Source organism: Moschus berezovskii, chromosome 15, assembly GCF_049115385.1.
Source record: "Moschus berezovskii isolate FMDL1 chromosome 15, NW_MosBer_1.0, whole genome shotgun sequence".
In the NCBI taxonomy this organism is placed as follows: domain Eukaryota; kingdom Metazoa; phylum Chordata; class Mammalia; order Artiodactyla; family Moschidae; genus Moschus; species Moschus berezovskii.
In genome coordinates, this window is record NC_142474.1 from 26279570 (window position 1) to 26292710 (window position 13141).

Consider the following 13141-nt stretch of genomic DNA (forward strand, 5'->3'; position numbering starts at 1 on the left):
CATTCTGCACCAGTATGCAGGGTAGCTGAACTTAAAAGCTGCCGCGTTACTGGCTTTAGAAGTCAGAGGACAGAGGTGACCAGAGCAGCTGGAAAGTGAGGAAGAAATCCTGGAAGAGAGCTAGAGAAGGGAAAGCCCCCACCTGCCTGAGATTAAATCTTACTCTAACTCTAAGCTGATCTCGGCAGCACATGGGCACTGGGGAGGCGGTAAGGTTCACAGAGCGAAGCAACAGCTGGAAGGCAGGAGGAGCTGTGTGGTGTCAGCTGCTCGGGGCTGAAGAGAGAGCAGACTCGAGAACAAAGTCAACACCCTTCAGAGGAAAAACACAAGAGTCCAGAGTTTCTGCACTCTTCCGTCAAGAAGATACATTAGCTAATAAAAATTCATAGACATGAGAACAAATGGAGAAATGTGACTTACATTCAAGGAAAACCTCAGTCAGTAGAAACAAATCCACAGAAGATCCAGATGTTAGAAGTAGTGAACTTTAAAAGGACTTTCAGTTCAGTTCAGTCGCTCAGTCGTGTCCGACTCTTTGCAACCCCATGAATCACAGCACGCCAGGCCTCCCTGTCCATCACCAACTCCCGGAGTTCACTCAAACTCATGTCCACAGAGTCGGTGATGCCATCCTGCCATCTCATTCTCGGTCGTCCCCTTCTCCTCCCGCCCCCAATCCTTCCCAGCATCAGTCTTTTCTAGTGAGTGAAGAGCTATTAACTAAAAGGAAAATACTCATAACAAATGAACAGATAGGAAATCTCATCAAAGAAATGGAAACTATAAAAAAGAATCAAGACTTCTGACCAAGACACAGTTGCTTGGTCAGACAACAACAACATTCAATTAAAACTAACTATGTGTTAACAGGAAAAAAATGACCCATAGTGAAGAAAAAAACAGTCAACAGAAACCAACACCAAGATGATCCCAATGTTGCAAGCACCAGACAAGGACTTTCAGGGAGCTTTTATAAGTATATTCAAGGATTAAAATAAAATACAAGCATAAAGAACATACAGGGAATCTCTACATTATAGAGATATGTCAACTACAAAAAAGGTCAAAAATGGAAGCTCCAGCACTAAAAACCATAATAACTATGGTAAAAAAAAATGTAATGGAGAGCCCTAACAGCAGATTGGAGGTAACAAAAAGAGTCACTGAACTTAAAAAAGAGCAATGAAAATCACCAAATCTGCGCATCAGACAGAAAAATTACTTAAAAAAAATAAACATAAGCAGAAACTCAAACACCTAACGGGACAATATCAAGGGTCCGAATTTTATGTAATTCAAGTCCTGGACTGAAAGAAAAAATAGATTTTAAAAAGCACTTAAAGGAACAATAGCCAAAAACTGCCCAAGTTAAGTGAAGGGCATCAACATACAAATCCAAGGAGTTTAAGAAACACAAAGCAGGAAAAACACCCACTCTACAAAGACAAAGAGAACAATCTCAAGAGCTGACAGAGGAAAAAGGATATTCTACACAGGGCTATGATATGAATGGCAGCTGACCTCTCCAGAAGACAGCAGGATGGTATCTTTAAAGTGCTGCAAGGAAAAACAAGAACAAACCTCAATTCTATATCCAGTAAAGCTATCATTCAAAATTGAAGGCAAAAGAAAAAAGACATTTTCAGATGAAAACAGAGATTTCGTCAGCAGCCAACCAAACTAAAAACAGTACTAAAGTGAGTTCTTCAGGCTGAAGGGAAATGACATCAGATGGACACTCAGACCAAGGAAAGGAAACAAAAGCATCAAAAATGGTAAAAATGTGGGTACAAAAGGCTATGAATTTTTTTTCTCTTTTCTTACTTGCTCCAAAACTTAGAATTGTCCAAATCAAAAATTGTAATATATTACCAGGATTGTCATGCAATGTGCATGCCATAATGTATGTGAAAACAACAGCACAGGGGAGGGGGGGTGAGGGAACTGTGTTGCTGCAAGGTACTATATTTTTTGAAAATTCTCAGTAGAGAAATTAAAATGCAATACTACAAAAATAGTCAGTTAGCCCAAGGAAGGCAGGAAAGAACTAACAGAAGAACAAACGAGACCAATGGAAAACAAAAAGAGTGGCAGAATTAAATTCAAGTGTATCAATAATTCCATTAAACATAAGTGCAATAAACACTCCAATTAAAAGGCAGAAACTCTCAGATCGGATATGAAAGCAAGACCCAACTCTGTGCCAACGAAAGGAAGAACATTTTCAATGTAAAGACACATATAGACATATGCGTAAACAGATGTAAACTGATACACTATGATGGGCAGTAAGCACGAGAATGCTGGAGTGGATATAGTAATCGTCCTGTCTCAGTGGACTGCAAGATACAGATTACTACCAGTGACACAGAAAGTCACCTTTTAGCAAGAGCCAATGCATGACAGAGACATTAACGTTAAATGCGTAGGTTTAAACCTTTAAAGTAGAAAAGAAGCTAGATTGAGAAAAATTCAGCTTTATCCTTAAGAAACTGCAAAACTACAAGCAAATTGAACTCAGGTAAGTAGAAGGAAGGAAATAATAAACAGCAGAAATTACCAATATCATAAATGGAAGGGATAATACTGCAGATCTTCCCAGGGAGTAAAGGAATAAGGGAATATTGTAAGCAACTTTATCCCGATAAATAACTCAGATGCAATTAATAAGTTCCTGAAAATATACAACTTACCCAATGACACAGATGAAATAACAGATGTGACCAGGCCATATCTGTGTTGAATCTGTCATCAAAAACCATCTCAGAATACCTTAGAGCCAGAAGTTTTACTGGGGGATTCTAACAAATATTTAAGGGAAAAATAACACCAATCTTAAACAAAATCTTTCAGAAAATAGAAGAGCAGGGAATACTTCCCAACTCATTTTTTGAAGCTGGAATAACCCTGATTCTAAAACCTGACAAAAACATAATAGGAAAAGAAAATTGCCTACAATAGTCCTCTTGAATATAGATGTGAAAATCTCAACAAAATGTTGGCAAATAATGGAGAAGGGACACTTCACAGCAGAATGTCAGCTGGAATCATTGATGGATGCTAATAGGAGTGGGTGAAAGTTTGATGAACAACAAACTTGTGTGGCTGCAAAGTAACTCCCCTTATTATATTCAGAGGGGAAAAGAAGTGCAGAGGAACTTGCCAGACACCACTTCCGTCTAAGTCACCAGAGTTCACATCACCAATATTAGGTCAAACCGAAGTCCTGGGCCCCCTGATATGACACACAAGAGCACAACCCTACATTTCCCACCAGAAATGCCGAGCTGGACTCTACAGTCACCAGGAAACGTCAGACGAGCGTAAACTGGGAGACTGGTGGCTCAGATGGTAAAGAATCTGCCTGCAACGTGAGTGATGCAGGTTTGATCCCTGGGTCAAGCAGATTTCCTGGAGAAGGAAATGGCTACCCACTCCAGTATTCCTGCCTGGAAAATCCCATGAACCAAGGACCCCAGCGGGCTACAGTCCATAGGGTTGCAAAGAGTCAGACATGACTGAGCAACTAACACTTTCACTTTTTCTTCTTTCACCGTAAGCACTGCCCTGTCCCTTTTCCACATGTTCATGTTACAAAATTCAGAGAAAGATTCCACATCCATCTCAGGCCCAGGAGACAAGGACGTGCAGCCATTCGGTACCAGGGGTGATCCTGGACAAACAGCAACACTGGAACATGAACCGTGGATGGCATATTAGTATTGCATCAGGGTTAAACTGCCTGATTTTGATCGATGTACTACGGATGTTTAAGAGAAAATTTCCTTTTTTTTAGGAAACATCCACTGAAATATTTAGGAGTAAAGGGGCAACAGTGTCTCCAATTAACTCTCAAGTGGCTCAGAAAAATATACACACATATGTGCGTGTATATATATATATATATATATACACACACATATATATAGAGATGTGTGTGTGTGTGTGTGCACACATGTGTGAAGAAAGAGTATGTGATTAAACAGAGATAAATATAAACCACGGGTGAAGTGGGACAAAGGGTATACAGCAGTTCATTCCTGCAACTCTTCTACAAGTTTGAAATTAAGACAGAATGAAAAATTATTCCAAAAAATGTTTAAAGAACTCTCCCATCCTCAAAATAAAAAAAGAAAAGAAAAGGGGAAGAAGAAAGAAGGAAGGACTTCCCTTCGCTCATTTGCTCTGCCCACTGCACAGCACTGCCTTCATTTATTTATGTATTTTATAGCCAAGCAAGCTCCTGGTTAGCAGTTCACCAGCTATTCTATTTGGAATCTGCACCCAGCAGACAAGAGGGAAAAGAGAAGCAAATGGGGTGGGGCTGGGGGAGAGGGAACTAGCCCCACAACTCAAATAATGAGAAGGCTGTGTCTTCAGGACTTAGGAGACATGTATTACTGATCCGGTGCTCAGCAGAGCTTCACGGAGTGACAGCCACAGAAATGAGACACGAGGCTCCGTATCCAGGGTAACGGGCAACAGGCCGGCATCTCCATCCACTCTCTCCATTGGCCACACCCACAGGACCTTATTACAGCCCGTACAAAACAAATTCACAATCATTAGAAAGTCAGCACACCGCGTGACGAGACATGACACTCCCTTGGCCCTGGGAACCACGTGTGTAGAATGACCACCTTCACATTGTTGCTGGGACCCAGCTATTCTTTACAGCGGGGAACTGCAACGTTCCTTTTAAATGAATGCACAAATAAAAATGAGCTTAAAAATAGGAATGACAACAAAAAAATGAGGAAGCCTTAATGCAAAAACGTGTTGGGAGAGAAAAATAGGCTTCTGACAATTAGTTATAATCTCGGAATGCTAATGGCCTTCCTGCAAACAAGAGGAATTGTAATTGGTCTCCGGTGGCCTGTTTATGCTGTCGAGATATAATTACAGGATACGGCGCTTCCAGGTTTTACCAATTCATTCATTCAACAACTAACATTTATTTAGTGCTGACTCTGGGCCTGGCACTGTGCTGGGTGCCGGTAATAGAAAGCCACCTGTGTTTAAGAAGCGCACCATTTCAAAGGAGAAATAAACAAATGAAGTTTGCAATTCGATTGCTCAATGACATAAGACAGATAGGAACCCCAGCCTTCTGACTGTGTGAAGGAGGGAGCAGCTAATGTCACCCGGCATATTAGATAGACTTCATGAAACAAACCGTGTTTATGCGAGAAACCAGGACTCAGGAAATCACCACATAATCTGCACTGCATAACTCAGTCTTAACATGCCCAGGACGCATCCAGTTGGCGAGCTCTGATACTCCCAGTCATGTGTACACGATGGTCGCTGGCCTCAGAATCGACTGATTGTAACTTCCAGAGAGAATGTAAAGTCTAATGAATAGACACATGTTTTTGTCTATGGAGGCGTGCAGGTGCCTCGGAGCAGAAGCAATCTTTTCAAAACAGCACTGTTCTGAGAGTGCATGTGTTTGTGAACACACGGATGTAGCAATATTCACACCACGTGGCTGCAAAGAAAGCCCAAAACACAAGAGCATCAGAGCGCTGCAATTTGCTTCTTTTCTCTCCTATCACCTCCTCACAAATACACATCGATAGCCACAGTGTTCAAGGTGTCACTCAGACTGGCTAAATGAGAACCTGTCTTCCCGAGGCAGCTCTGCCAATCACACACATGGTCTCTGTTCCTTGAAGAATGAAATCCACTCCTATCCTACTGTTATTTCCTCGTTAAAAAGAGAACTGCACCTCTGTGCTCCAGGGCTCTGGGATCCCAAGGAGTGAGACTGGCCTCCAAGAAACAAGGGAGGGAGCCTCTGAGTCCGACCCAAGCATACACAGGCCAGGCAAGGCACCCCAAATCCTGCTCCCCTTGGGGCTCCAAGGGAAGAGAAGGGGCAGCCTTCCAGATGTCCTCTAAAACGCAGATATGCCTCCACCTGGGCACAGGTCAAGATCATTTTTGCTTTTTGCAGCCACGTTTAAAAGCCTGCACATTTCAAGTTATGAAATCAGCAACCCACTTGGAATGAAAAATACAATTTATGTGAACTAATTTGTTCTGCAAGTGACATGTGAAGAGAGCTTTTTGAAGACATTATATTTTCCAAATATTTTCACCAAAAAAAAAAAAAAATAGAAGAATACTGCTGACAAGAATGGAGTGGCTGGAAACAAAACAAAATAAAAATCATGCAAAAACACTTTTAGAATTATTTGTCATGCTATTATCAGTCTTTAGGGATAAGGTATTTGGTTGTCAGTTGTAGCCTTGGAAACTCGCCTAGCCAACTTTCAAATGAAAACGAAGATCTAATTGGCAAAGTTCACCACTCAGCTGCCAGATATCCCAACTAAATGATATTATCTAGGTTCACTTTGCAAAATAAATTTAATTTCTTACAGGGAAACTTGAAATTTATAAAAGAACCCTGGAGAATTTGAATTTTAATAATCAATTATTCTTCAGCCTGATTCATCTTATAAACATATGGATTCGGCAAAAAATTAAATTAGTTTAAAAAGCAGGACCTTTAACTCATAGTTGAGAACAACTTTTACATAAATGAAGAATAATGATCGAATGTTCTGATGCTGTATTACAAATTTTTAGCTCCATGGTGTGTAATGTTTCCACACTAGAATTCCTTTCTTGAACATCATTCTTTTGCAACCAAGGAAACAACTATAACTTATTGTACTCATAATTAAGGCTTAAGATTTTTAAAATCCCTGTGCATTTCCCTTGAAATGCTTGGATAATCCTGGAGCTATTTACTTCTGGGCTGTGTGTATATGCTAAGCAACTTCAGTCATGTCCCACTCTTTGCAACCCTATGGACTGTAGCCCGCCAGGCTCCAGGCAAGAATATTGGAGTGGGTTGCCATGCTTTCCTCCAGGCGATCTTTCCAACACAGGGATTGAACCCACATCTCTTGAGTCTCCTGCACTGGCAGGCGGGTTCTTTATCTCTAGCACCACCCTTAGTTCTGTGATGCCAACACAAAGGGATGGACTGTGTGGCACCACCTACCAGAGTCCCTGGGGAAGGAGCAGCAGCTACAGAACACAAGGTGGCCTTGGATGACCTTCCCCTGAGCCATGAAGGATAAGCACAGGGACAAGCTGGGCTCTTAGTCCAAGGGTGGCCAGTGAAGGCCAGCACTGCCTCCTCAGCAGCTCATTTGTGAATAAGGGCTCTGGAAGCAAGGAGAAAGTCCTTGCTTATATAATCACTTCATAATGGGTGTAGAATATTACAAACCCAAGGATACCACAAACTTTGCTACTAAAAGCAGGAGACGTTCAGTGCTTACACTCATCCTTTCATTGTATACCCTTACTGGTAAAAGCACAGATACCATGTTGTTTCCCAAACTGTGATGAACAGGACACTGCCTTCTCCAGAGAGACTCTGTCTTATTTGCTAACATGCCCAGTTTAGTCTCATCTTACTTTATAAAACAGACATCCACGTCTACTCCATTTTTTTAATTGTCCAAGTAGCACCTAAAAGCATCTCCCATACCACCTCGGGCCCTCACTTTGGAAAAAGGGGCCCATGATCCCTGGTGGCTCAAGGATTTACCTAGAAACCTCCTCTGCCAGAATCACGCTGAGTCCCAAGTTTTGCCTTTGTGAAACATCTGGGTATAAGGATGATCACTTGGATCTGAACTGTGAACTGCCTCTGACCGAGTCCGCATTGCCAGCTGCCTCATTTATGGGAACAGTGCTGGTCACCGCTGTATGCACAGGACGCTCTAAGTCACACTCACGCCAAGTTCTGGGACAGTCGGCAGAGACATAGGGCTGCTGTTCCCACACAGACTAACGTTCACGCCTTCTGCTTTGTACTCATCGTCACCGCTGGGGGCCAATAGCACCAGCCCCACTGGGCACACTTTGCTTTCAATGTCGTGCTGAAAGATGAGATCTTGCTCAACAGCACCTCCTGACTTGACTTTCTAAGAAGGGGTGAAAAGGGGCAGCACAGTGTGAGCCCAAGTGCTTTCAGGATCAAGACCAGACTTCCTCAACCGAGTGCCGAGCCGGCCCCTTCTTGCTCCCCTGCAGCTCGCAGGTCTCCGTTGGTCCCCCTTCCTCCCTAAGGCCTTAGATTAGGCTGCCAATGGCACCTGCTGCTCCTTAGCCCTCAGGTCACATGTCACCTCCCCGTGTGGGTCAGGTTCCCCAGCTGTACTCTAATGGCCTAACCAGGCCCCACTCCGCCTTCACATCTCCTATGCAAGAGCTCTACATGCGCACACACAAACACACGCATTTTCCCTGTATGATGACACGTTGCTGCTTGACTTCCCACTACAGAGAGTAAACTGGAGGCGGGGTACCATGCCGGCATGCAGGTGGAAAGGTAGCGCTGTCCCCAGACACTCTGTAAAGCGTGGGCCAGGAGGATCTGCCTCTCGGCTAATGCTCCTCAGGCCAGAGAAGGGAAAGCTGGGGGGGAGGGGGGAAGGGCTACCTGTCCCTTGTCCTCTACACCAGGTGGGCAGACACCAGAGCTCAGAGGGCTCCTAAGGAGCTGGAAAGAGAATTTTTTGGAGACATGAAAGCTCAGGAAGCTCCAATTTGTGGAGCAAGTAATGAAACAGGCAGCTCATCGCAGTGACGGAGAGCAGGAAAATAGCAACAGGACCCAGAAATGTGCCAGGCAGAGTCGCAGGTGATTATAAGGGCTGGGGGGCAAGCCTGAGAGACTGAAGCCCCGGAGGCTGCAACATCCAAGTTTCTGAGCAGGTGACAGGATGAAAACAGTGTTTTAGAAACATCATTCCAGCAGTGGCGGCAATGAAAGGCTGGGGCGGGAAGGCCAGAAAGGCAGCCGCTGCAGCAAGTCAGGGGGAGTGGGTGGGGGCCGGGAAGGGACCCCCATCTGTATTACTCAGCATCCGTGACAGTACTCAGTATCCCTACAGGCAGGGAAAGCCCTCAATCACTCTGAGGTGTCACACAGTTATTGAGTGTCTAGCACGTGCCAAGAATGGGGACAAGACAGACCACAAAGCAGAAGTGCCCGACCCGCCACAGTCCCACATGGCAGCTGAGAGGCCAGAGGCAGCAGCCCGGGGTGGCAGGGGGCAGCCCCAAGCAGGGGCGGAGCCAGACGTCGAAGGCACTGAGAAGCCTGCCAGGGTGGTAGGGCGAAGGGTGATGCCCCCCAAAATTCTGTCCCCATCAAACCTTGGAATCTCTGAAGGTGACCTTTGGGGAAAGGCTCTTTGTTGATGTGACTAAGCTGACGATCCTGCTGTCACCCAAGGTCATCAGGGTGGGCATGTCATCACCTGTACTGCAGGGGTTTCCAGAAGAGAAAGATGGGAGGAGAGAGACGCAAGAGGAGAGAGGCCGTGTGAAGATGGAGGCCAAGCCTGGAGTGACACGGCCACAAGCCAAGGAAGCCAGCAGCTGCCAGGGGCTGGAAGAGGCAGAAATGGAGCCCCTGGAGCCTCCGGAGCAGGCATGAACTGGACCACACCAGGGTCTTGGTCTCTGGCCTCCAGGACTGTGAGAGGATAAACTTTTGTTGTTTTAAGCCACCCAGTTTGCAACACAGTCCTCAGGTAGCCCCAGAAAACTAATATACCAAGCAAGAAGAAAGGAGAGGAAGCACACTCCTGTGCAGAAATGAGCCCTGGGGAGAAGTCCCGGAGAACAGCATGGGGGTGGCGGCTGGATGGCAAAGCGAAGGCTGAAGGGCCAGGGAAATCAGATGGGTAAGGCTTCCAGGGTCCCACTGATATTTGTGGTGGTCACTCAGGCATGGCAGGGAGTCCAGGGAAGAAAAGCAGAGGCGCAACAAGATCCTCTTGGCCTCAGTGAGGGTGCAAGTGCAGAAACCCCAAGGGTTCTAGATGCTGAGAGCAGGTGAGGGGCTCCTGGAAAGTGACGCTTCTAACTCTGACCAGGCATGGACTCACGGGTGGTGGACAGAGAGGAGAAGGTGCCCTTGCATGCACGTGGTCCCAGAAACCCAAAGAGGACTCAGGCTCTCTGCCCAAGATGGAGAAAACAGGAGAGATAAGACTGAAGGTGAAGAGAACAGGCTTGGGCGCTGGAGCACTTGAGCTCCACGTGGTGCAGGGCACGTCTAGGGAAAGCCAGTCACTGAGCTCGGGAGGCGCAAGGTCAGCGTCCAGTGTCCACACACACTCTCTTATTCAGGGCCTCTGACATGTGCGCTGCGACCATCATGCCCTGCGTGGGAGGGACACCCCAAGCCAGGGCAGTGTCTCCTACATTAGAGGGAGACCAGGGTGAAGGAAGGCCCACTGTGGTTCTTACCATATCTGTGACCAATAACAAAACCAAAAAGGTCTGAAGCAAAACTCCAAAATGTTAACATCTGCTGAATATGAGCAGTGAGTATATGGGTGTTTATGACATAATCCTCCCACATGATTAAAATATTTTATAACATTAAAAAAAAATTAAAACTGCTTCTGAAAAAAAGTAAAAAACCTTAGATTTCAGAATGAGATTCGTTGAGTCCATGGGAAGAGACCTCTCACTGGCTTCGGTACCACCAGCCGCAGAGCAGAGCCCTGAACAGGAGCCCCCTAGGGGGTCCCGGCTGCAGCACAGACTCTTGGAAAAGGAGTGATGGTGCACCCACTCGGGAGTCAAGACCACAAAAAGGAGGGAGCCTTAGGTATGATTATAAGCAGAAGAGAAAAGCCAACGGGAGAGACTGAAAAGCTATGAACGAGAGACGGGACCAAAGAGGGGAAGGAAGACATCAGACCGGAGAGCAGGGTGGGACGTCTCTTACCCTGAGCAGAGACAAGTAGCCCAGGACAGCTACATCACTGAAGGGAGAGTTCACAGCCAACACAGTTCTGAAAATCCACCAGCTACCAGGCCCTGAGCCCAGTCACAGAGATAAAGATGATACAGATCCTGGTGTCAGGGAGTCAGAGTCTAGGATGGGAGAGAAACCACTGGTTAGGATATCCAGTACCATGGGCGATCCCAGAGCCGTCCTCCACCAGATGGGCCTCAGGAGCCTGGACTCCCAACACACATGAGCGCACACTTTGGCACCCTGGCCTCCTCACCTCTAAAGCGAGGATGAACTCCCAGTGGGCCCGTTCTCCCTGGGGTGGGTAGGAAGAGGAAACAAGACAGTGTACATCACAAGGTGAGAGCTCAAGAAATTGCAGCTCTTGGCAATCGCAGCAGTTATGGTGATAATACTGCTATCATGCCCAATTTTGTGAATTTCATACCTCACAGGAGTCACTGCATGTTCACTGGCCATGAAAAGGACCTGATGAGAAACAGAGAACTGCAGGCAGGCCCAAAATGCAGAGGCCGGATGGGAGCTGGCACACCCCCTGCCGCATGCAGCAAAACCTGCATCTCTGCCTCCTTGGGGACCTGCGGGCCTGCCAACGGGGTGGCTGTGGCAGGGGGCGGGGAGTAATATCTGCTGTGGGGAGCAGAGAGGGGTGTGGAAGGAGCAGGGAGGTCAGCATGAGCAGAACGGAGGGACTGGCTGGCTGCCTGCAGGGTCCACAGTGCGCTGGGGACGGCCGGCCCATGGAGGAGGCTGGGCCGTGCCTCAGGGCTGTAAGGAGGCTGAAGACTATTCAGTAAGTTGTGACTACATCTCATTTCTGTGTTTAAAGATGACAGGCGGGAGCAGAGGGGGTGTCCTCACAGGGTTTTGTAATTGTCACAGAAACAAAGGAGACTTGGGTCCAACCAGACCTGGGAGGAGAGAGGAGGAAGGATGTGGACGGTCCCCAGGTGTGGCTCTGGGGGACTGAATAAAGTGAACAGTGGTTCCCTTCCTCACGAGAGCGGATGCAGACTGCAGGCCGCTATCTTCTCTGGGAAGGGGAAGGCAAGGTCAGGGGCCAGGGGTGAGGCAGGGCGAGCGGAAGAGGCTCGATGGAAGTGGTGGAGGTCTGAAAGAGCTGCCACAGCTGTGGAAAGCAGCTGAGGAGGGACAAGCAGGGCTGCCGGCAGCACCGCAATTCCAGCGCCAACTGGAGCCCATACATTTGCGACGGCACCAATCAATGCACCATCGGCAACCGGGATGGAAGAAGCAACGGGCTGGGGAGGGGCGGGCAGAGCTGCGAGCGTGGAAGCAGAGCCCACAGGGAAAACATGGAGACTGATGGTGGAGACAGGCCGAAAGGGTGGGTAGGCTGAGAGAGGCAGCAGCTGAGGAACAACGGGAAGTAAAGGTTGGAGGGAGTCTGGAGACAGAGGTCTCCAGGGCGGGCAAGCTCAGGGTGGTGGGAAATCAGGGTGAGAGAGTGCATGGCATCTCCATTCGAGAAGGCAGTTGTGGGGCCCCCAGGGCAGGGTGGGGCGGGGGCGGTGACCCAGGGCAGTGGGGGTGCGTGAGCAGCACAGGCTGACAGCAAGCAGTGCTCACTCTTGGCCGTGGACACAATTCCTCAGGGGACACAGGCTGAGTGTCAGGAACAACACTCAAGCCTAGGATCAAAACCACAGTCCCTGGGCTTCCTTGGTGGTCCAGTGGTTAAGAACCCACCTGCCAATGCAGGGGACACTGGTTCGATCCCTGGTCCGGGAAGATCCCACATGCCATGGGGTGAATAAGCCTGTGCTATACTGATCCTGCGCTCTGGAGTCCATGTTCTGCAACAAGAGAAAAGGCACTGCAGCAAAAAGCCTATACACTGCAGAGAGCAGCCCCCACTCACCTGCACTGGAGAAGGCCCAGCACAGCCAAAAATAAATAATTATCTTAAAAAAAAAAAAAAAAAAACTGAAACACACCACAGTCCCTGACTCCCTGGTCTGGAATCAAATATGTGACCATGACACAGAACACAGGTCAACGCGACTGTCAAATTCCCCCCACCCCAGCAGAACTTCATTTTTAAGAATGCATCCAAAGGGAAAACAAACCAAGAGAAAAATAAAACTGCACCTTTTATGAGGCTCACTGTGTCTGCAGGACAAGAAAAAAGCTGAAAGAAAGCTAAGCATTCAAAACAAAATTAAAAATATGGAGATGATGAAGACATATAATGTCTGCGACACGCAGACGAGCTTCCTCGGGTAGAAAACCTGTCCTGCTCATCTCTTCATCCCCAGCACGCAGCGCCAGGCTTGGCGCATAATAGGCACTCAGAAGCTGTCTGAACAA

The 13141-nt window shown here is 47.1% G+C and overlaps 1 pseudogene across 1 annotated transcript in view; it reads right to left on the reverse strand.

The window, feature by feature from the left end:
• The window catches only part of LOC129561602 (serine/threonine-protein phosphatase 4 regulatory subunit 1-like), a 74569-nt pseudogene that overhangs the window by 24189 nt on the left and 37239 nt on the right, over nt 1-13141 (reverse strand). The window contains exons 6-10 of the transcript XR_016039071.1: nt 11810-11952; nt 11343-11440; nt 9031-9136; nt 8340-8448; nt 7824-7955 (exon numbers count right to left, since the gene is read on the reverse strand). The product of XR_016039071.1 is annotated as a serine/threonine-protein phosphatase 4 regulatory subunit 1-like (transcript). The remainder of the gene's footprint in view (nt 1-7823; nt 7956-8339; nt 8449-9030; nt 9137-11342; nt 11441-11809; nt 11953-13141) is intronic.